The 24,057-nt window shown below is 43.0% G+C and overlaps 1 protein-coding gene across 4 annotated transcripts in view; it reads left to right on the plus strand.

Moving 5' to 3' along the window:
* The first annotated feature begins 9,854 nt into the window (after positions 1-9,854).
* Positions 9,855-24,057, plus strand: part of GPBP1 (GC-rich promoter binding protein 1) — a 51,202-nt gene continuing 36,999 nt past the window's right edge. The window contains exons 1-4 of one of the 4 annotated variants that reach the window (XM_084833282.1): positions 9,855-9,983; positions 11,042-12,026; positions 12,935-13,006; positions 13,349-13,418. The gene's annotated coding sequence lies outside the window, so the exon portion shown is untranslated. Of the gene's footprint in view, positions 9,984-11,041; positions 12,027-12,934; positions 13,007-13,338; positions 13,419-19,607; positions 19,740-24,057 lie in introns of those variants that run through there. The other 3 variants (XM_084833280.1, XM_084833279.1, XM_084833283.1) reach the window with 3 other exon arrangements.

A 24,057-nucleotide genomic window follows, 5' to 3' on the forward strand; every position in this document is an offset into this window, starting at 1 on the left:
GAGAGTATGACCCACTATGGACATGGTTCATACTGCTAGCATAATGAAGCTGATTTGCTGAGCTCCTTTACAGTGGTATTTAGCACTAAAGCGGGACGAGTCTTCCAGAACTCTTCCTTGCTAGCCAGATGTAGGTACACTCTCTGGAGGTATTCTTGACTTTTGTAGCATTGTTCAAGGATGGTGCAAGTAAAAAGGTTCTACTACCCTAACACTCTATGTCCTTTCATTGAGGAAGGGTCACTATGCCTTGTGCAGCTTTCCCTGCCCTAGAATCAGCAATTAACAAATCATATTTGAAAGAGGTTGTGGGGTGATTTCCCGCTCTAGTTTGTACAGATTTGCAATGAATATGTTATGTGAACATGGGAGGCATATTGTGACGTTCCCGTGTGTTTTGAGTATCTAGGCCAGATCTATAACTTGTCTCGTATCATTATGATCCCATCATGGTAATGCATTTACATCTCGTAGGACACCCGATGACATTTGTTGCAGTATTTTGGATAATGTGGAATAAGAAGTAGGAAATAACACCACAGAAGCGGTATATCAAATATGTAATGCCCAACAGTTATCAGCGCACTTCAATATCACTATAAAGCAGCAGTGTAGATCTAGCCCTAGTCTATTTTCTTAGTATTCTCAGAGAGCTTTTATGATGTGAACTGGCTGGGGACACAGGCCTTTTCATAAGAAGGTGCTCTTGCACAAAATGTATGACAGCCAGAGGAATTGCTAGGCCTGGCCCCATGGGGTCTTGGCCCCCAAATCTATTTTCCAGAGGTCTGGATCTATTTCCCAGAGGACTGAGTGTCCATTGGTGCCAGTGGATTTTCCCCTAACCTTAATTGCCATGAGAAGGGGGATTTTCAGAGGGGGATCATACATGAAGGGGGAAAGATTGAATCCTCCCCTCCCCATGTGCTGCAATCCCCCCCCCCCGAAGATCACACAAACACATGTGTACATGGCAATGAAGCTTAATCAAACACTACCACTGGTGTTATTGGAAGGTCTTAATAATCAGCCTTAACTTTTCTTGAACAATTTTTAGGCACCTAATGACTTTCTTCCACACACCATATCAGCAGTTTGTTAAAACATGATTGCAGTTATTCTAGATTGATGGGTGCACAATCTCTGACCCCCAAGCCTTATGCACCCCCCTCACCCAGCTCTATCCTTCTCTCAACCCACTCTCCAGCAATCCTGATACAGATTGCAACTTCCCTTCTGCTGCTGCCATTGAGGAAAGAGCAAACTGCATCAGGATTGCTGAGGGAGCAGGTGCAGAGAAGGCTTTCCACTGTCCCCCCCGCCCCTGCCACCTACCAGCGATCGGATCAAGATCATCTTTCTCCACTGCTCTGAGGAAAGAATGAACTGTATCAGGTTCACTGGGTTGTGTGTGCGTGTGTGCATGTCAGTCACACATAAATGCATACATTTTGAAACTGCAGGGAAAGGCAACACTTCACTACTAACAGTACGCTCCTATGCATGTCTACTCAGAAATAAGCCACGTTGTGTTCACTGGGGATCACTTCCAGAAAGTGAATATAAGATTTCCGTTTAAGGGTCAGAGGGCTAATCAGCAGAATCAAGCAGTAAAGCTTTGCCAGGACCACATCACTTTATGCTGCAGGGAAAGCTGTCGATGTTTCAGTGTTCTCCCTGTGTGTGTGTGGGGGGGGTGTTACAAAATCCCTTTGCATAGCCAACTAGAATGCCAAGAAGAAGAGTTCAATCTTGCCTTCACCCTGACATTGTGTTTTTATATGTACAAGGAGTTCTTTTGTCATAGGCAAGTCTTCAACAACATAACACACACGTTGCACACAAACCTGCAGCCTGAAATGGTACAGTCCGTAAAAAGCTTTTCCACTTGATTCTGCTAGCTGTATGAATGGGCCCTTTGGCAGTGCAGTACCAGCACAGTACTGAGTGAAATTCTCATTTGCATAGATTCATGTTAGACCATGGAGAATCCAATTAGCTTGTAAGAAAAATAAAATAAAGGGCCATTGATGTGAGCCATATCAAGTCACATACTAGAGAACTTACTGAATCATGATCAGTAGATTTTCTTGGATGCCTAAAACTGAGGAGACCCCCCTGGATTCAATGGCCTTCTCCCATTGGATCCAACTTTCCTGCAGATACCGACATATTTTAATACATTATTGGATTTCCAGTAGGTCTTCTGAGTAGACATGCATAGAATTTACATTGAATCACGTAAAATAGGGATAGGGAACGTAAGGCCCTCCAGATGTTTTTGGACTGTAACTCCCATTATCCCTCACCATTTGCTATGCTAGCTAGGGGTGATGGGAGTTGCAGTCCAATAACATATGATGGGCCACATGTCCTCCACCCTGATCTAAAAATTCAATGATACAGGCTTGGATCTGAAGATCTCTATGCACGAGCTCAAACATGTCTTCATATGGGCCGTATCTTCTCTCACATTCTCTTCTGACTACCCTGCAGATACTCTCATAAAATGTTTGGATCCTGGACAGCATTTAATTGTTTGCAGGAATGAAACTGTGATACACCCCTTTGGGGTCCACTGAATAAAGAATGAAGCTGTGAACATGACCTCAAAAATGGCTGCGCATATCTCTGTTTTTAATAAGTCACAATCTTCATCCAGGCTTTTGCATTTCACGTTTCATTTGGCATGACTGAATTAAACAATGGGCCATATTTGGCCACAGCCTGACTAATTCTGTTGACATGCTGCTTTCATACCCGAATGTTGTTGACTTTGTAGTATTTGACTGCGATTGAGTTCTGAGACAGGTGTATTGTTGTTTTTAGGAAACTGTGGAAAATAAGATGTCAAGAAAGCATCTGTGCTGTTTGTTCAGCACTCACGATGATGAAGGAATTCTTGTTTGACAAGGATGCAAAGAGTTATAGAAAGGTCATGTACTCTAATAAGTACAGGAAAACTGGAAAGAAAAAAAAGAGTGATTCTTTTTCCTGTGCTTAAAAAACATAAACCTCACCTTCTGGTCTAACAAAGACTAATTCTGAAGGAAAGCTGACAGACATCTGCAGATTTCATCCTGATGTTGTTCGCGTAAGTAGCTGCAATAATACACTGAGTGTTGTACACCACTGTTGCTATGGCAACTTCCGGTGCAAGGCGCATGGGGGAAGTTCATGCTGTCTTTCCGTTTCAAACAGCTTACCCAGTGCTTTCTAGGAAAACAAGATGCTGGGGCTCGAGTCTGTCTAGAAGCTCTTTCATAGTATTGCAGACTTGGAAGCAATCTCAGAGGTCATCTAGTCCAACCACATGTTGATGCAGGAAATCCACTACTATGGCATTCAGACTCCGCTTAAATACTTTTAAAGAAGGAGAGTCTACCACCTTCTAAGGCAGTCTGTGCCACTTTTGAACAGCTTGAACCATCAGGATCTTCTTCCAAATTTTAGTCTAAATTCGGGGTGGGGAATCTTTGGCTCGTGAGCCAGATGTGGCCAGTGGAGACTTTGGATTCAGCCCATGCTCTCTGTCCTTGATTGGCCTCCCACCCTCCCCACCCTGGTGTGGTGATTAGCCTTTGAAAAAAGGTCCCATGCACATGAATTGCCATGCAGGGAGTGATGAGGGGAAGGGGAGCAAGAGAAAGAAGGAGGGAGAGAAGACAATATAGAGAATGTTGCTTTGGCCCTGCCTGCTACTGGCATGTGGTTCTGGAAGGTTACACATGAGTGAATGTGGCCCTTAGGCTCAAAAAGATCTACATCCTTTTTGAATCTATTGGTTCTGGTCCTGCTCTCTGGAATAACAGGAGACACATTTGCTCCATTATCTATGTATGTGACAGCCCTTCAAATATTTGAAGATGGCAGTTATATCACCTCTTAATTGTCTTTTCTCCAGGCTAAACAAACCCAGATCATTCAAGTTTTCCTCATACAACTTTGCATCCAGGCCCCTGACTGCCTTTGTTATCCTCTTCTGGACACTTTCCAGTTTGTAGACCTCCTCCTTAAACTGCAGTGTCCAGAACTCAACACAGTACTCCAGGTTAGGTCTGACCAAAGCAAAATAGAGCAGTACCGTTGCTCCTGGTGACTGAGGCACCATAATTGCTTTAGGGCACAATCTTATCAATTACACCCTCAGTGACTGGAAGCCCCTGAACTCGGAGGTGTCTGATCATCCAATGCAGGGCAGGAGGAAGAGTGGAGGTGATTTTTGCCTCCCTGTACTCCTGCCCTGCAGATTTTTCTAGGTGGGCTTTTCAGCCTGTCTAGTGAGAGTGTTTCAGAGGGGGAGGGAAAGTGGCTGGAAGAAGTTCAGGATAACTTGTATCCTGGTCTCTCCGGTCTCCTCCCTTCCCCGCCCACTGGAACATCCCCTTTTCCCCCTCTCCGAGGTCTCGAGTTTCCGACCTTGGAGAGGCGGCAAGCGTGGTTCTCTCCACATTGGCTGTGAGGGGGAGGAGGCGGGGGTTGGATCTCTGACCCCCCCCCTTCCAGGGTCGGAGTACTGTCTCTGACCTCAGAGGGGTTTTATGAGCCATCCTATAGACCCTAGGACACTCTCCCAGGGTCCATAGGACTGCTCTCTCCACCTTTTTAGCCACTGCATCACACTGCTGACTTTGTTTAGCTTATGGTCTATTAAAACTCCTAGATTATTTTCAGATGTCAAGCCAGGTATCACTCATCCTGTACTTGTACATCTGATTCATCCTGCCTAAATGGAGGACTTTGCATTTATCTTTTTTGAAATTCATTTTGTTAGTTTTGACCCACTTCCTCCATCTTATCAAGGTAATCTTGAATCCTGTTTATCTTCTGTGGTATTAGCTATTCCACCCAATATGCTGTTCTCTGCAAATCTGATGAGCATCCCTGCTACTCCTTCATCGAAATCATTTATAAAGCGATTACATGCTCCTAAATCTCTGTCATACAGGGGCTTAACCGGTGGTGAAGGAAATGTACTCTTTACCTGCTCAGGGTTACTTTAATCTGTTCTTTCTTAAGGCTCAGTCCTATACATGTTTAGACAGAAAAATGTTCTACAATTCCCAGCAAGCCCCAGCCAGCCATGCGAATGTAATAGGGAATAATCCCCATATTTAAATTTGTGGAATTGGTGGCGGGAGGGTTATGGGGGAGGTGGATCCTCCAGTCATTCATGGCAATGTGGACTTGGGCACACCTCCAGGGGCTTTTTGACATCTACATGAAGCAGCTGAGTGAGGTCATCTGGGGATAGGAAGTGAGGTGCCATCAGTAGGCTGATGACACTCAGCTCTACTCCTCTTTGGGCATTTCTACACCAGCATAAAATCCTGCATTTAAAATGGGGCTTTCTGCTTCCGTTTTAAATGCAGGATCACAACTGACTCCCTTTACGCACACTCCCCTTCCCCCTTCTCCTTCCCCCCTCCTTCTCCCCGTATCGGAGTCTTCTATCATCTTTCATTGATCTTGCTTCTCTTCTTGCCGCTTTAAGTCTTTTCACGGAGGGAACTCAAGCGGAACACAACCAGGGTAATTTGATAGCTCATTATTTGCAATATATTTAAAAACAGAACAAAGGGCATTTAGTGCAGGAGGGTCACAGCAGGGTCACTGCGTCATGTAAAAAGCCTGAAAACTTCCATGAAGGAGCAATCTCAATCGCAGGATAAAAGCCCGGTGGGAAGGAGGCCTTTGTCATCCTCTGAGGCTATGGAAGTGCTGAACCGGTGTCAAGACTTGGTAATGGGTTGGATGAGGGCTAATACACTTAAAATTGAATCCTGACAAGACAGAAGCACTGTCGGTAGAGGATTCTTGGATCTCAGGAATTAGTGGTCAACCTGTTTCGGATAGGGTTGCATTCCCCCCCCCCCCCGAGAAGGTTCACAGTTTGGGGGATACTCCTAGATCCAGCATTGTAAGTAGGGGTCCAGTTGGTTTGCCACCTGCAGCCATTTCTGAACAGTGACCCCATGCCATACGAACCTGCCCGCTTGTTAAGAACATCATTGTAGGCATTATTTGGGCGCCCCCACCAATAGAAGTGAGGTGGCTGGCATCTGAGGAAAGGGCCTTCTTGGAGGTAGCACTGCTAGCTCAAGAACTGTCCCCTGGGCTACCTGCCTACTGCCTAATTTGATAAGCTTTAGATGCCAAACCATGACCTATTTGTCCAGGTTTTTAATTGACTAGTAAAAACAAACGGAAACATGGTTGCAGCAATTTCCCAAAACATAGCTGTGTTAGTCTGTTGCAGTAAAAACAGCAAAGAGCCATGTTGAAGAGCAGCTTGAAATCTCCAAAATGGATTATGGCATTGCTGCTGTTTTTGCATGGCTGTTTTTGCTGCTCTTGTCTTCCATTTTTATCCCTGATATCTGTTTTACTGTTTTTGAACAGAACATTCATGAAACCTGCTTTAATTATTATTAATTTACATGCACAATGTAACATTTTAAAATAATATAAATGCATGTTTCCGGTATATGTATGGCAGAGGTATAGCAACTTGGACTGGTGTTGCATATGAACTTAATTTCTTGCTGGGTCAAACCAAGGTCCATTTAATCTAGCATCCTATTTCCAATAGCAGTAAGATGCCACCGAAGTATGGAATGGAGGTAATGGCCTTGCTCTGTGCATTGTCCCTAGCATCTAAGGTTTAATTTAGCTGTCACGGTTGATAAAAGCAACTTCTATGGGAAGAGCTTAGTTAGAGGACATGTGATGGGAGTGGCTTGGTAAGGTAGATGGGACTTGAGGCATCACTACTTTTTTGAGGCACCAGCCCACCGATGGCTATTACTCTGACAGCCTTCTTCCCACTTGGCAGCCCCCCTGATGTTTTGAGCTACAGCTTCCATTATCCCCAGCCATTTGCCATGCTGCCTGGGGCTGATGGGAGTTGTAGTCTAAAACATCTGGAGGGACTCACATTGGGAAAAGCTTTAAGAGTTTATCACTGTGATAGTATTGTCACCTGCACATCTTCCTACTAACAGCATTGACTGGTTTGTAGACCCAGAATGCTATTATGTTTTTGTTTTTTTAAACCTGACTCATGGGAATATTCACAAACGTTTCATATTACCTCAGTAGCTGAGCCAACAGTTTCGTTTCAATATACTGAAGCTGGAGTATGTACACCTCACAGCTACACTGTCTTCCAAGAGTGCAGTCTCCACTTTCTTTGCTCCTCTCCCCACCTCCCTTTTTGTCAAATTTTTATCTGATTTGGGGTTTAAATTGGGAAAAGCACTTCTTTTTCTGCAAATATGTCTGTTCCATAACTATTTTGTCTGCTGGTGTTATTTTATATTGTATATGGTTGTATATTTTATACTTCATTATTTTGATGTTTTAATTGGTAGCTGTTATTGCTGTATTTTATTTATTGCATTTATACCCCACCTTTTTTCCTCTTGCAAGGAACCCAAGGCGGCTTACATTATCCTCCTCCTCCTCTCCATTTTATCCTCAGAACAACAAACCTGTGAGGTGGGTTGGGCTGAGAGTGTGTGACTGGCCCAAAGTCACCCAGTGAGCTTCCATGGCCGAGTGGGGAACCCGGATCTCCCAGCTCCTAGTCCAACACTCTTGCCACTACACCACACTGGCTCTGTATGAGACAGCTAGTACTCTAAAGGGCGGGGTAATAAATAAATAAATAAATAAATTTTGCTTCGATTTGACATCTGTTTTAAAGATTCTAGTGACTGCCTTGAAATTATCCAAAACTGGCTTTCCTTTTGCAAATATGTGTGTGTGTGTGTGCGCGTGCAAGAGGGAGATGCATACACATATCTCTCTCTCTCTGTGTGTGTGTGTGTGTATAGTGATATATGCCAGCAATACTATTCTGTATTCTACATAGGACAATCAGGCGAGTCACTACACAAAAGAATAAATGGGTACAAATCTGACATCAGAAATGGCAATATTTAAAAACCAGCAGGAGAACACTTCAGCCTCCTAGGACATTCTATCACCAACTTTTAATTTTTTAAAATTAATTCATTGCTGCTGTTATCTGCTGTTTAAGGTTCCGTTTATCTGCTGCTTCGTAGTGTATTTTTATTGATATGTTGCATTCCTGTGAATTATTTGTTTTGCTTTTCTGGAAGCCACCTTGAATACGGTTAGGGGAGGAGAGCATAGGCAAGTGGCATAGAATCTTCTTCAAATAATTAAATATTCCTGAATGCGACGCTGACCGAGCTTCCTCTCGTTTCCGTGCCGTTGGCGAAGGAAGCTCCAGGAGACAAAATGCTGCTCCTGCCACTTTTATATCTAAAACAACGAAGAGTCTAGTGGCACCTATTATGGCATCCTTTCCCACCTCATCAAATGTATGAAGCGCTATCCTGAGTTACAGGTGTATATATTGGGGGGGGGGTGTACAGACACACACACACACACACACACACACGGTAGAGACAGTGTGAACAGAATGGCAACAGAAGTAGCCATTCTGGAGCAAAGAAACTTTGAAGCGAGATTAGGATGAGAGACTGCTGAGCTAGAGTTCATCAAGAGGTTTGATTCTATCTCCTATGGCTTCAATTGGAGAAAAGATTAAAAACGATGCTAAATGTGTACATTGGTTCATCCCAGGCCAGGATGTTTGCGTTACCAGCAACTGTTTTGTGCCAGAATAAATTCGTTCGTGCTTAAGGGGCCACAAGATGCTTTGTTCTATTGTGAATGGCCATCAATAACATGAAGAGTCGGACACGACGGAACAACAACAAACACTGTCTCTACCGTGTGTGTGTGTGTGTGTGTGTGTACACCCCCCTCCCAATATATACACCTGTAACTCAGGATAGCGCTTCATACATCTGATGAGGTGGGAAAGGATGCCATAATAGGTGCCACTAGGCTCTTCGTTGTTTTAGATATAAAAGTGGCAGGAGCAGCATTTTGTCTCCTGGAGCTTCCTTCGCCAAAGGCACGGAAACGAGGGGAAGCTCGGTCAGCGTCGCATTCAGGAATATTTATTTATTTGAAGAAGATTCTGTGCCACTTGCCTATGCTCTCCTCCCCTAACCGTATTCAAGGTGGCTTCCAGAAAAGCAAAACAAATAATTCACAGGAATGCAACGTATCAATAAAAATACACTACGAAGCAGCAGATAAACGGAACCTTAACCAGCAGATAACAGCAGCAATTAATTAATTTAAAAAAAAATTCTAGGAGCCAAACAGACGCACGAGCGCAAGATTCGGTTCCTGCGATCGGTTTATTCCTCAGCTGTCTAGGTAATGCGGGATTACGACGTTAATTTCAGCACCCCTTGCCGGTCGCCTCTCTCCGCCGCCACGCCGCAGCCGGCGGGGGGATTCCCTCCTTCTTCCGACGGCAAGAGGCAAAGGAGCAGCGCGCGCGCCGGGGGATTCCCCCTTTCGCCACTCTCGGAACGTTCGGGATTGTTCCGAGTGACGTCACACCGGGGAGGCTCGCGGGCTGGCCGGGCTTCAGTCAAAGCGTCGCCGCACAAGGGAAAAGAGGGAGGGGTGTTGTTTAGGAGCACGCGAGCGCGGGAGGGGTGCCCACGAAACTGCTCCTTCCGGGTCCCCTGGAAACCGCCGCGCGTTCTCGCCGCTCGCTCTCTGCGGTGTCCCCCCGCTCCGCACAAGCCAGACCTTCCACCTGCGCACGCAGACACATCACAACGTCGTAGACGTCGGGGTCGCGCGCGTTCCGCCTCTCACCCGCCCCCACTTTAGCCGTGTCTCTCTCTCTCTCTCTCTCTCTCTCTCTCTCTCTCGTGGCGGCGGCGGCGGTTGGTGAACTCTCGCGAGGTTTGGGCGCAGGGCATCGCTGCTGCGGCTCGGAGCGGCGCCATTTTGGGACGGACTGACTGACTGGAGCGAGGAGTTTGTGCGCGCGGCAGGGGAGAAGAAGCGGCGGCAAAAAAGAGCTTTCAAAATCCGGGACCCCGGTTCAGCCGTGAGCTTCGCCGCGACTTGGCTGGCAGGTTAGGCCCGCGCTGCTGCCTTGTCCGTCGGGCAGGCCGGGGAAAGAGGTGGCGGAGGAAACAATCCTTGTGTGGTGGTGGAGGAGGGGGGGGACTGAAAGCTGTGTGGGGAAGGCGCGTCTCTGGGGAACGAGGAGGAGGAGGAGCAGCTGCCGCTGCCGCCGCCGCCGCCGCCGCGATCTAAGTCCTCATGACTGGGGAGAGTCGTCGGCCTCGGAGCAGCTCCCGCAGTTCGTCGCCGCCGCCGCCCCCCCGCCTTAAGTCGAGAGCATGTGGTCTCCCCCCCCCTCCCCTCCTCTCCTCTCCTCGAAATAAATAAATAAGGCATAGGCTGTTCGGCCCCCATCCTCGTTCAAGGAGGGCAGTTGGAAATGCCTTTCCCACTCCGAGGCGGGATTGCGAGAGAAAAGGCGACCATCTCGGTTTAGCATATTTGTTCTAGGCGGGAGGAAGAAACTGGGAACTCGTTGCCGACTTTACCTGGCTAGAAAATGGGGGGGGGGGGAGGAAGAGCGAAACCTTGGCAGCGCTCTCGGGAGGTGGATACGGAGAGCCACGGGCTCGTTTCCTCCTCCCGTCTGCTAGGATTTTGCCTCCCTTCGCTCTCGGGCCCGAACACCGGAGCCTGATCCTCTTGCATGTTTACTCGGAAGTGAGCTCCTCTTGGTCAGTGAGGCTTACTCCCAGGTAAAAGTGCGTAGGGTTGTAGCCATAACTCCTCTTTCCACCGATTTTCCTTTTGTTTGGTTGGCCCAGTGTCGCCTTTCTGTACTAAATTGAGCAAAGGAACTTGCTTGGGAGTTTCATTCTTCCGGTTTTCTTCGGTCTTTCCTCCCATATTACTGCTGTTACACCAACGACTCTTTCACCCAAGTGTGGGAGGTTCTCGTCAAGGACGAACAGTTGGAATTTAGTTGCATGTTCTTATTCATAGACTCATCTGGTTTTGATGATTTTTGGGAGTGGGTTAATAAGGCAGAACTTCTCCGAGATGCCTAGAGAGGAAACCTGATCGTTGTGTGTCTTCTCTCTCTTCCCCACCCCTCCCCCACTTCTAGGTGATTTGGATTCTGAACGGGAGCCTGGATATTTTGCAACCTGTTGCCTCAGTTTATGCGGAAGAGCTAGCTGGATGTTGAACTCTGCTTCAGCTGAAAGGAAGATCATTGACTAAAAATGGAATTGGGATTATAACCTGTTCAGTTACTTTTCCACTACAAACATTTCTAAAGTTTCCAGAACACAGTTTGGAGTGTTCATGAACTTTTGATATTTTTTCTCCCCCCACCTGTTTAAATTCAAGACGTCATCTTGGACTAATTTTTGCCCTTATGGAATGGAAAATTGTATAAACTTCTTAGGCTCTGCATGTTGCTTTTGAAAGTTATTTTTATTTTCTAGTTCAAAAGTTTCAGGCAAAACGGAGATTGACTTGTTTTGTCAACCGAGTCTAGAAGATTACATTACATGTGGCCTCTGAGTCTTCTAATCTTGGTCTAGAGTTCATGGCAACTATTATTTCATTTGTTAGGAAGCCTGACATGAAACCTGTTTTCTAAATGAAGAGACTAAGAGCTTTATTTTTCATTTGCATTTTTAATATTTTTGTTGCATTGTAAAGAAGCAATATGGGAATATCGAGATAGCTGCTGTGTGCAGATGCCTGAATTGACTCTGAGAAATGTACTTCACTTCAGATGCAGAATTTGACTTTTCAGTTCTGTTCTTTGTATCATAAAAGGTGTATTTATTTCATCTGGAACTGATGTTCATGATAGTGAGATATACATGGAATAGGAAAGTGAAGAAGTTTCAAAAGAGAAGACAAGCTGTTAAAATCAGACTTGTCTGACTTTTGGAATTAACTTTGTGGTGTCCTTAAATGTGAAGAATGGGCAGCTGATTTCCAGCAGTCAGCCCTGTATTGCATAGCTACGGATGTAGTATCTTTAAGGAACTCAGGATATTATTTGCAAGGGAAGCAAACTGGAAAACACAAATCACGGACAATTAATGCCAATCTGTGCAGTTCTCTTGGATTTTGTAAGTATTGTATAAAATTCCCATTGACCCAAATATTTATATGGTATAGCCTTGAAGGTGTTCAATTTATGTCAGAAGTAAAAGGAATGGCATTTAATACTTGAAATTTTATAATACTCTATTTTAAATGTTATCCTTATTGGCGCTAACCTGAATTCCATAAAGTTTTAACTTGACAGTGTACTCAAGTGTGTTGCTCTGTCTGATGAATGACTACTTGAAAATGAATTGCACTGAATTCTAGTTGAACCTGTATCATGCTTAGCGTTTTAGCCATGGTAAAGGGGGTGATATTGGCCAGATTCAGATATCACGATCCTGGTCTGATATGCAATGGTTGTTGGACTAAGAACAAGTCTCGTTGCTTGTCTCCCTCCCTCTGCATTAGCACTGATATCCTGGCTTGTTAGACCAGTGATGTCTGAACTGGGAAACTAGCTTAACAAGCCAGGATGTCAGTATTGAAGCTAGGTGTATGAGAGGGACTGTACAGTCACAAGGCTCTTTCCCAGTCCAAATTGACCATGACATCCGAACCTGACCATTAAGGTTGTACGCCTTCTAGCCAGGGATTTTGTTCTCTTCAGTATCGTGTGCATTTAGTGGTAAACGCTTCAGTATCTCGTGTGCATTTAGTACTAAACTCTATTTAGTAGTACTAGATAGGAACACTTTCATGGACATAAAGTAGTCTAGTAGTTTTTGGGAACAATTTTAGATTCTTAGAAGGGATCCCGGATCCTACTCAGGGCTTCAGCAAATGTCACTGTTTTCACTGCAGGAGATTAACAGCATTCTGTCCCCCAGCAAGTGGTGCAGATGTGTGAAGCTTTGCCCCAGTTGCCTCTAAATGTTCCTCAGACTCTTGTTATATAACTTTTTTGCTAATATTTGTTTTTCTTCATCAGAGCTGTGTTTGAGATGTAGAGAGCTCTGCCCTCTCCATCTTCCTGTGAAGATCCCTTTCTGTGGAAATTCAGGTGTATCTGAATTACATTAGTGCGGGGATGGGGTTTCCGGTGCTTTTGTGGTAATGTTGATGGCTTGGTGGTACAGTGGACCAAGGGCAAGGTGTGGCTTTGTGCACGCACTTGGAACTCTTATGCTTGATAGACTCTTAAGCTTTAACTGGTTTTGAAAACTTCCTTTAAAATAGTTGGCTTTCTAAAAGAATATTATATCAGAAGAGTAGATTAATAACTACTTCTAAATTTGTCTTACTCTGTACTCAACTGAAAAGTAAAATTCAGATAGCTTTCTTAGGACAATGAGTATAGTTACACTTTAATTGTATTAAACTACAGGTCTTATTCTCCTGGCAGGTTTGTTTTCAACAGAATCCAGTGCTGCCTCAAAGAATATATAAGATGGACAAAACAACCTAGTTCAGAAGTAAGTGACAGTTATTTGAGTTGGTACATTTTTCCTGTTCATACAAGTTATATTCGAAGCAGTTAAACGCCAGCGTTTTTACATATATTAGTAATTTTCTCCCGATCCTAAATGTGGCTGTTTAAGGCACAATCCTATGGGGATGGCCGTAAGCCTCCAAACTCAGAGCTTTACAACTATCCAAAGCAGAGAGGGATGTGTAGTGGAGGTGATCTTCTCCTCCGTGCTCCTCCCGCTCTGTATTTTTGCTAGATGGGCTTTTTTGCCTGTATGGCTGAGGCATCGGGGAGGGGGAGGGTAAGAGGCTAGGGTGGCCTGGCGGTATGGCATAAGCCCTCCCCTCTCTACCCACCGGCATCCCCTCTTTTCCCTCTTTCTGAAGTTGCCTTTGCAAAGGAGAGGTAGCCAGCGTGGTTCTCTCTGGCGGGAGTGGGAGGGGAGCTTGGACCCCTGGCTCCAAGCTCAGAGCACTGTCTCTGACCTCGGATCCAGGAATGTGAACTGTGCTATGGTCTCCCAGACTGTCTCTGAGCAAAAGGATTTCTCTCTTAAAGGCCTTCAATTGGAAGTTAAAAGTGAAACCCAGTAGGCAAGTTTCTTTAGTGAATAAACAATGACTTAATGTTAATATTTTGAATGGGACTACTTATCTTTTAAAAGATCTGTTGATATTTAGTTTCCTAGCATTTTGATTCACATCTAGCTTTTTCTTTGTGTTCCTGCTCTTGTGACAATGAATCCTCCCTCCCCTTGTGTGTTGGATGAGTGGAGACATTTCACCCCCTTCCCGTCATTGCTTGTAAAGGATCCACAACTGGTCTTGTGGATCTTTGGATTGGAGTCCAAATGCTGTGTTAACAGCAATAGCTGTTCCTTCCCTTTTGTGCAGTCTTAACATTTAGACATGGTGAAATGATTAGCAAGAATTGCAGATATCTATTGGATGTGAATTATGCAACAGGAGAAAAGGAGCATTTCAGTTTTAATTGCAGCTTGAAGTAGGACCAGCAAAATAGATTGAGGGCCAGAATCCAAGCAGGCATTAAATTTTCAAGTTTAAAAAGCAGTTTGTAGGTTCTTGGGAGAATGAACATCTTAGTCTTTTAGCCATTCGAAAAGGCTAATAGGAAACAATGAACGTGTGCTATATCTTACGATGATGGCAAATCCTCATAGTATTTTCAGACTGAAGTTTTTGATGTGTGAAACTGAAATATTTCACACATCAAATATTTCAGTGTGAAACTGAAATAACTGAAACACTGATATATGCTGTAAAAATGTTAGTATGCGACTTCATTGATTATCAGTTTTAGAATCTGCAAAAAGTACTTCCCTTTCCCTTAGTCCTCTCTCCAAAAGTGATAACATGTTTTATGTTGGGGGTTTATATTCAATTTCTGCAGAGTTTCTTTTTGTCCTGAATTGAGTGCATGTGTGATAGGTGGCAGTATTGCAACTGAAACTCTCCCCATGACCTGAGTTGGATCCCAGCGGAAGCTGGGTCCCAGGTAGCCGGCTCAGGTTGACTCAGCCTTCTGTCCTTCCGAGGTCGGTAAAATGAGCACCCAGCTTGCTGGGGGAAAGGTAGTCACGACTGGGGAAGGCAATGGCAAACCACCCCGCTACAGTCTGCTATGAAAACACCAGCGAAAGCGGTGTCCCTCTAGGAGTCAGCAGTGACTCAGTGCTTGCACAGGAGGAACCTTTCCATTAGTAATGCTAGATCTTGTAACCTCTGTTTTATCAGCGTTTCTGAACTGACTAATTACCCGATCTCATTTCAGTATAAAAACAATAACTAGTACTCTTGTTTATTGGAGCATCTTCTTTATTTGCATATTGTCCAGGCAGTCTTATCAGTTACTTTAAATAGGAGAGCTGATATAGTGGCTAAAGGTGTAAGCAGGGGTGTCCGCACTTCAAACCTTCCCTTAATCATGAACTTACTAGAGCAGGCGTCCCTAGTGTGGTGCCATGGGAACCTCAAATGACACCTGCCAAGGGATCCCCAACGTGGTGCCCAGAGGCACCTGAAGATTTATTCAATTCTTATTTTTTAAATATATGTACATTGTATGAAATGCATACAACTTTCTAGCAATTATACATAGGCTTCAACAAAAGCTGTTCAAATATCCAAATAAGTATCCATTTGAAGGTAGCGTGTATATGCCACCCGTTCGAATACTGAAAACGTCGTAAGGTCCTCAATCCATTGCATTATAGGAGGTGAGTGTTTATTCTTCCAATGTTGTAATATCAGTCTTTTAGCTGTCAAAAGGGCATAGATAATCTGTTTACACTAACCATTTGTTAATTTCCATGAAGCAGATAAATGATTGAAAAGAGTGTGTACATCAGTGAATATTAAAGACTGTTCCAGTACAAAATTTATCTGTGTAATAACCTCTCCACAAAAAGAAGCAAGTACTGGACATTGCCAGAACATATGTCTAAACGAATCATTAGCTGTATTGCACTGCCAGCAATTGGCCAAATTAGACAATCCCTTATTAAAGAGACATTGCAGTCTCTGTTGGACACAAAACTAATGTTTTTGCTGAATGAGATGCAGCCTAAGATCCATAGACATGACAGGTAGATGCCAAAGCCCTGATTTGGCATTTTGTGGTGGTGCCCACAGCAGTTTCTCAGGTTCCCAAATGTGCCCCTGGATCCAAAAAGGTTGGGGACCACTGCACTAGATGGATTTAGTCAAGTTATGTCATTTTCAGTGTCCCAGTATTGGAGATAATTCTAATCTACTTTACAAGGTTGTTATGAAGATTATAGAAAATATATGTGAAGCAATTTATAAAGGTTTAGAAATGCCAAACTCAGTACTTAAATGTGTTTATAGCACTTTACTGTTACATCTGTATTCTTCCTTTCCTCCAAGGATCAGAGGGCACTATTTACAGTGTCACTCATATTATCTTGATAACAGCACTGTAAAGTAGGTTAGGTGGAGAGTGATGTGCCTAAGGCCCCACCCAGGAAACGTCATGGTTGAGTGGGGATTATTTGAACTTTGAGTGAATCAAGTGAGCCCTTTAAGTAACTTTTGCCCAAATCCTAGGTTGGCTGCAGCAGTGGCATTGCCACCATTTTTTTTCTTCAGGTTTTTCAACAGGGGGTTTGAGAAGTACAGTTGGTGACCAGTGACAAAGGAAGAAAGGTTTTCTATAATTTTTAGTAGTCAAATAGAACTGAATTTCAGCAGGTGCAGCTTTTTTTTAATCATGCAGAAGAAAACTGCATCCACCAAAATCCCTCTTCTGTGCAAGTATTAAAGTATAGGAGCCTTGCTCCTTCGTGACAGGGGACAAAGGAAAAAGAAGATAGGCATGTATGGCTTAAAAAGAATGGACATAGTTGAAAGTGGGTCCTGGGTATGAAAATGTTGAATACTACTGTACTGAATTTAGTTCCCCTGAATTTATTGAAGAATTTGTATTTAGCTGTACACACTCACTACAGATTTGTATGTGACTTGTTTGAAATTGACCTCTGTGACTACTTTTTCAGTTATGTGGGTTTTCTGGAAAATTCTGAATTGGAAAATTTTCCAGTGCAAATTAGCTTAATTTGCATATGGAAAACTTCTGTTTGTATTGGAAAAATTTCTGATGCCCTAGAATGGGCTTGGGCTACTTGTAGGCCAAAACATCTGGAGGGCCACAAATCCCATCATCCCTTACCACTAGCTAGAGCTGATGAGAGCAGTAGGCCAAACCATCTGGAGGGCCACAAGTTGCCCACCCCTGCCCTAGAGAGATATAATTTATCATGTTTATTTTACTTGTATTTAGTAAATAACAAAGCTAAAAAAATGTCCCATGTTAGGGTTTTGCTCAGTACACGACAATTATTTGATCTGAAATATTTGAGGGAAAAAATTAAAGCACTTAATATGATTTAATGTTATATTATGTAGAATTTTTTATTGGAATACTTGTAAAAAATGAAAGACAATAGCATGTACTTCCCTGACATTGTTTAAGTTTAAGAAAAAATAAAGGTCCTGAAAACTGTTGACACACTAGTTAATTTTAGCAACCCCCCCCCCCCCCCGGCAAATGTACATGATATGCTGACAACCACTTACCTATTTGAATAGGGTTCAACTCTCTTCACCTAGGGTTGAGGCACCTTCAGTTTTGCTGTCACTATTTATTAGTTCCATTTCACTCTTGAGACATACGTATATTTCAGTGACATATATGTATGGTATGTGTAATCACCTGAAAAGCATTAATTACAAGCTTGCTTAATATTGTATTTGCAATTGGCATACATTCATTTTTACTAATGAATTTATGAAATGGAACATTTTCTGTGGAAAAATAAAGCACTATTCTGCCCCACATTACTGCTTTTTTTTTTTTTTACTGAAAGTTTAATTAGTCTGGGTGAAAATAAACATGTGTTTAAATATTAGCAGTGTGATATGTTAAATGAAGCTGTGTAATGGTCTGGATTGGGCGATCAAGTCCTGGCTTAACTTCACTCTTCCCAAACAAGCTATGAAGCCCCAGTTAATCACGTCTTCTTGTTAATGCCTGAACTAGAAAATTATGATTAATGACCAGAGTTCCACAGATGTCTTGGCTTACTAGCCAACCATTATTTCTGATTGCCACCAATCCTCTCTCTTCCCTTGAGTCCTCTCAGAGTACTGGGTGCGCTTGCTTCTGGCAAGCAGATTCATGGATACCTGTTAATAGCTTCCAAACAAGCTAGGATTATGAAGCCATGGTTTAAATTTGGCCTCTGAATCCTGGCTTATTTGTAAGCCAATAACCATTGTTCCTGGTTTGGACGTAACAGGAAGCTGTAGTTAACTTCCTGGGTTGTTTCCCCACTTGTGTGAAGGAAGGAGTAAAGGAACTGCATGGGGGTCTACGAAGCTTGGGCATATCCTGGTTTATTAAGCCAGAATTTGATTGTCCAATGCAGCCATAGCGTTTGACAAGCAAAGTTAGAGGCTTGTTCTGCAAAATGTCTGAGTAAAGTCTAATATCTGATACTTCAGTGAGTTTTAACTTCTAAAAAATAAAAACCATATCAATTTGGTACTCGCCATTCAATTTTAAAACTGTCTAAAATGTTTGGAATATATAACATATTAAACTGAATCTGTTTAAATAATCTCTCTTACCTGTTTAAGTACCATCACAGCAATTTTGTAATTGGTGGAATTTTTTTGTCAAATAGTCCCCTGTGAAAAGAAGTTACTTGCACTATATAAAATAATCACTGGCTTTAGATCACATGTAAACTACCCGGTAGAGCTTTGAATGGAATTCAGATCTTCAGGTTCAACCTTTTATTTTAACCACAGTACCATTTATTTTAATTAGAATCTGGTTAAACCAGTTAGCTACAAACATTTGCCTGTGATAATCCAAATGAAGGTTGTGAGGCTTTATAAGTAATTAGGGGATGATCATTCTGTTTACCTGCACCCCCTTTTGCCCTTCTGTTGCTCAGCATACCACCTCTGGATTTATTTGACTGAATGCTGCATTGGCTGACATCTCCCTCTCGTTGAGTTAGCAACCTTTGAGGCTTGAGGAAGAAGCCAGCTGTGTGGGCATTCATTTCAACACTTCTCTTAGTGCCCATCTTGCTCTTTGGAGAATGCAGTTGAGGAAGAAGATGATGTCTGTGCTTGGGGGGAAATGTTTGCTTCCTCACTCCACTGTATCTCAGACTTGAGCTGTATTTCTTCCTGGCATGCTTTTCAGAGGGCATCTGCTGAACAGGAATGGGGGAGATATAGTTGCAAGGCGACTGCCTCTTTGCTTACTGGGCTCAAACTGCCTTCTTGGCTGGCTTGTTTTCTGGGGCATTTACACTGAACACTCTTTCCAGACTTGTGGCTTAAAAGAAACTTGCTGGTAAGCATCATAGTATTGTCCCATGTTTACACAGGGCTGTTTTATGGAGGCTGGTTCCTGTCTCCCTTCGAACCTCAGAGACATTAGTCTTTAAGACCTGTAGGAATAACAGGAGCTTACATGTGCAGCATTTATAGTACAGCCTTGTGTAAATAAAAGAGCAGTATGGCAGTTGTGTGCAGCTCATTGCCTAGTGGCCATTTAAATTTGCCACAGGAGACCAGATTAGTAGTTAAACTTGTCTTAGTGACTCCTAATGTTTGATCTTCTCTTCCTTCTGTAGAAAGAAGTACCTTTTGGTTTGTGGTGCCATTTAGTTCCACTCTATACTTAAAACATTAGAAAAAGAAGTGGCCAAATATCTTAAGCGTGGAGCCAAACGTGCTCTTGTATGAGCAGAAGGTGTTCATACAAGGTAGGCCCCCTGTTTCTGTCAATTGCTCTCTACTGCTTTTGCTCCTGTGCTCTTCCCCCTGTGCTCCGTCCCCTGCCGTTCCAGCGGGTCCTCTGAGCAGTTTTTTTTGAGGGGGGGCTGCATTGTGGAGAAGGGGTTGGGAAAGCTCCATTGCTTGAGGGGAGTTTCGCTCATGTCTTCAGATCCAATCCTTGGAGGCCAAGGAACAGACTTTCCCTGTATGGGGGGGAGCTACTTGGCCAAAAGTTAAAATGCCACTCAAAGCTGCCTATCCAATTTTAAATTACAAATAAACTGTCCAAAGCATTTCACACACAAAGTGCTATATAAATTATTTGTTTTATTATTGTTATTGCTGCTTTGTACTGTTTGGGTCAAGCACTTCTGAGTTGGAGTATGGTTGGAATCTTTTAATATTAAGGTACAAGTCTGCAAGAAAATATTCCTGCCTCTGTCTGAAAACTAAGCGTAGAGTAGCGGGATCAGCTTTTTGCTAAACCAGGTAATATGTTTTCATCTAATAATATTTATGAAGCACTTAACACTAGGCTCTGTACAAAACAAATTACGATAAAACAAAAATGTTCACATGATTACAGTGTAAAAAGACATAAAGGACATGTGGGAAGGGCAGATGAAACTAAGGGAAAACTGCAGAAGTAGCAAGATCAATCACAAAAAAGTACAGGGTGTTTCAAAAAGATTTGAAACCGCTATATATCTATATTGGACCCGATTTGAAATCGCTATATCTCTGCAATCACGAACCGTCCGTGAATGAAACTCTTACCACTTGAAAGCGTGGGGCATAGAGTTTCAAATGATTACTGCTAGATGCCTCTCTCAGCGCATAAACAGCCCTTAGCCTCAGTCATTTGCAAGGCGTTTTGTATTCTGCAGTTCAGCAAGACTGAATCCGCAATTGCGGTGTAGCATGCGTTTCAACAGTGTTTTGGCAATGATCCGCCAATGCCAAAGAGTATTCGTCATTGCTACCGACAATTTGAGGAAACAGGCTGTTTATGTAAGGGGAAGAGCACAGGGTGACCACGCACTGCAGAGGAAAATGTGAGAAGAATTCAAGAGCGTTTTCAGTGTAGCCTGCGCAAGTCCAGTCTTAGTGCCAGCCAAGAACTTGTGATCTCTCATACGACTGTCTGGCATGTGTTAAGGCAATGTTTAATCATGAGGCTATACCAGTTGCAATTGGTACAGGCTCTTCGTGCAGGTGATATACTGCTTTGAAATTGGGTCCATCATTTTGAAACACCCTGTAGTTTCCTAAAGAGAGCTGATCAGTTTGATACATGGTGTAATACTGAGAAAAATAGCCTAATGTGGAAAGAAAGTTAAAAGGTACAATTAATCAGGAGCATTGTTGCCAGTTTATAATATATACATGTGTGTGTCTTGTATTTTTGTGTTGCCTTTCCTCCACCTCTTTAAAGTGAAATTGAAGGAATAGTGACTTGGTGAAGGTGCTGAGCTTAAGCATGGTTTACTGTGTACAAATCTAATGTTCAGCTATACAATGCTACTCCTCAGAGGAAATCATGACCTTTTGTTTTGGCAAAAGATAAAAGAAGCATTATATATTCAAATGGATGAGTACTTTCAAATGGATGAGTACTACTTAACACTGATTGGGGTTAGTTTTAAAGTATATGGCTTAGATTCCAGTATCCTACTATGTCAGTAGAAGTGACGTAGGTTTTCTGGGAAATGTGGAATCGAAATATTTTCTGGAAATTTTTCAATCCCTGTAATAGATTTGCATCTGAATTTTGGCTTATATTTGGAAAACAAAACTCAAATTACACCATGTTAATTTTACATGGTGTGTAAATATGTCGATGTTTTTCAGAAGCCAAAAGTATTTGAACTGAAATATTTGAATATGCAGAATACAATACAGTACACTTAATGTGGTTCTCATTTCCCAAAATATTCAAACAAATCAAATCTTTATTTGGAAATTGTTTTACTGGAATACTTCTAATTCGTTTATGACATGGCAATACAGTTTGCTTTTTTAAATTTTGAGGAAAAAATGAAGGTACTGAAACTGCTAACAGACTGTTCTTATCACACCCATGCATAATAATGCATTATTATTATATATGCATGCTTCCTAGGGATAGTCACCTGTTTTTTTAGAAATTTGAAACTGTCCAATTTGACTGGTATTTTATCTATATTATGCCATTAATTAATTGTATAAAACAGTGTAGTATCAGAAATGGAGAATTCTCTGCCCCATGATACCCTGGAGAGAATGTTTCTGGTAGCTCAGGAAAAGGGGGACCATTTCCCCCTTTTCCATTTTCAGTCCCCTCCCAGAATCTCTGAAGCTAGTGTGTGGGATGCTGTGGATGGGGTGCAAGCAGAAGTGCCTTTCACTTGTGCAGTGGGATCTTTAGATTTGAGCCGCTGTAATTGCACCTCATCTTTGAAGTCATTTATGTTTAAAATCTGAGTAGCCTCTTTCATTGTAATTTAGCAAAATGGCTATGATATTTTCTCTGGCAGTTCTATATATCCTATACAATAGGGTATGCTGCTTGAATTCCCATTTATGTCAAGTCTTTTAGCAAATGAAGGGTACACTGCTTCCTGATTAAAGATATGAAAAGGCATTATCTTACGTGCTGTCCGGCGTGAACTTCACAACTAGAAATCTGGTGTCAGCCTTTTTTGATGCTAAACACTAAAGGCTTTGCAGCAAGTATATGTTAGCAGTCCCTGCTAACATAATGATTTCGTATTTTATCTATGGATGGAGAATTTAAAAAGTACAACATAAAGGCCTGAATTTAATATTTTATGCTTTAGAAAAATCTAACGTTAGCCTTGCTTTGTTTAGTTTTAATTTAGTTCTCTATTCATAGAGCGACTTCCCCTCAGAAGGTGGAGGAAGGAACAAGGGGATCCGCTGTCCTGGACTTAATCCTGACTGGCAGAAATAATTGATGAAGTGAAAGTGCCATGAACCTTGCGGGATCAATTCCAAGATGTCATCTTGGAGTTGATGATACAAGGGAATTGAAAACAGCATAGCTGGACATGTATCATGGCATTTAAGGAAAGCTGATTTGAAAGAGCTCAGAGAAAAGTTGGGTAGGATTCTATGGCAATTCTGAAGGTGAAGAAGAATTCAAGGGGGACAGAAGTTTCTGAAAAGTGAAGTAGTAAAGACACAATCATGAACTTTTCCAGTGAAATGGCAAAATGGGAGAAATCTAAAGAAGCCAGTGTGGCTACACAGAGAGCTATCTGAGATGAGACTTAGGGCCGATCTACACTTACGTGTTTTTTTCACTTCCAATGAGGTTTCACTGCCTGTCTTTCACACTACGCAGTACCCGCCTCGAATTGGAGACGAAATTTTCCGCTTCCGTGCTCCCGTTTTCAATACCCTGATATCCCGGTATTTCCCCTTAATGTGCTCTGATTTTCCGCCCTTGCTACCATATCTGGTCGTAGTCCCCTCCCCTGCCTGTCTATATATGGCGCTGTTTGTATTTCCCTCCTGTCCAGTCACAGCTCTCGACGGCCCGATGTCGTCTTCCGGCTACTGATCGCATAGCTTCCTCAGCACTCAGTGTTTCCTCAGCAACAAGCAAAGGGCTGGATATGCGCACCCTTGTCTGATCTCGGAAGCTAAGCAAGGTCGGCCCCGGTCAGTAGTTGGATGGGCGACCGCCTGGGAATCTGGCTTCCTGCATTGAGCAGGGGATTGTTCTATCCCTTCCAATGAGACTTAAGTTTTACCCCCTCCTATCCTCCGCTCCAGATTTTTTTTTAATTAAGGCGTTATCTTTGAAGAATTGTGGCTTCTCTGTGATTTTTTTTCCTAATTCAGGCATGATCTTCGAAGATTTGAAGCTGTGAATCGTGGAGAAGCCACGATTCTTCGAAGATATTGCCTTGATTAAAAAAAAAGTCCAGAGCGGGGGATAGGAGGGGGTAAAAGTTAGCAGGAAGCCTGATTCCCAGGTGGTCGCCCATCCCAACTACTGACCGGGGCTGATCCTGCTTAGCTTCCGAGATCAGACAAGCACGCACACAAGCACGCACACATCCAGCCCTTTGCTTGTTGCTGAGGAAACATTGAGTGCTGAGGAAGCTATGTGATCAGTAGCCGGAAGATGACATCGGGCCGTTGAGAGCTGTGAGCGTGGTGGGCGTGGAATCAGCAGAAACAGGAAGAGTTTCTGATCCTCCAGTGGGAGCCTCCGTCTTTAAGAGCAGGAAAACAGCACAGCGCTTGAGTGAGAACCGAGCTTGTGAATTCGATGAAGCATCGCAGTGGGGAAAA

This window comes from Heloderma suspectum, chromosome 2 (genome assembly GCF_057233095.1).
Source record: "Heloderma suspectum isolate Gila_16-S chromosome 2, 16-S_ref, whole genome shotgun sequence".
Taxonomy (NCBI): Eukaryota; Metazoa; Chordata; class Lepidosauria; order Squamata; family Helodermatidae; genus Heloderma; species Heloderma suspectum.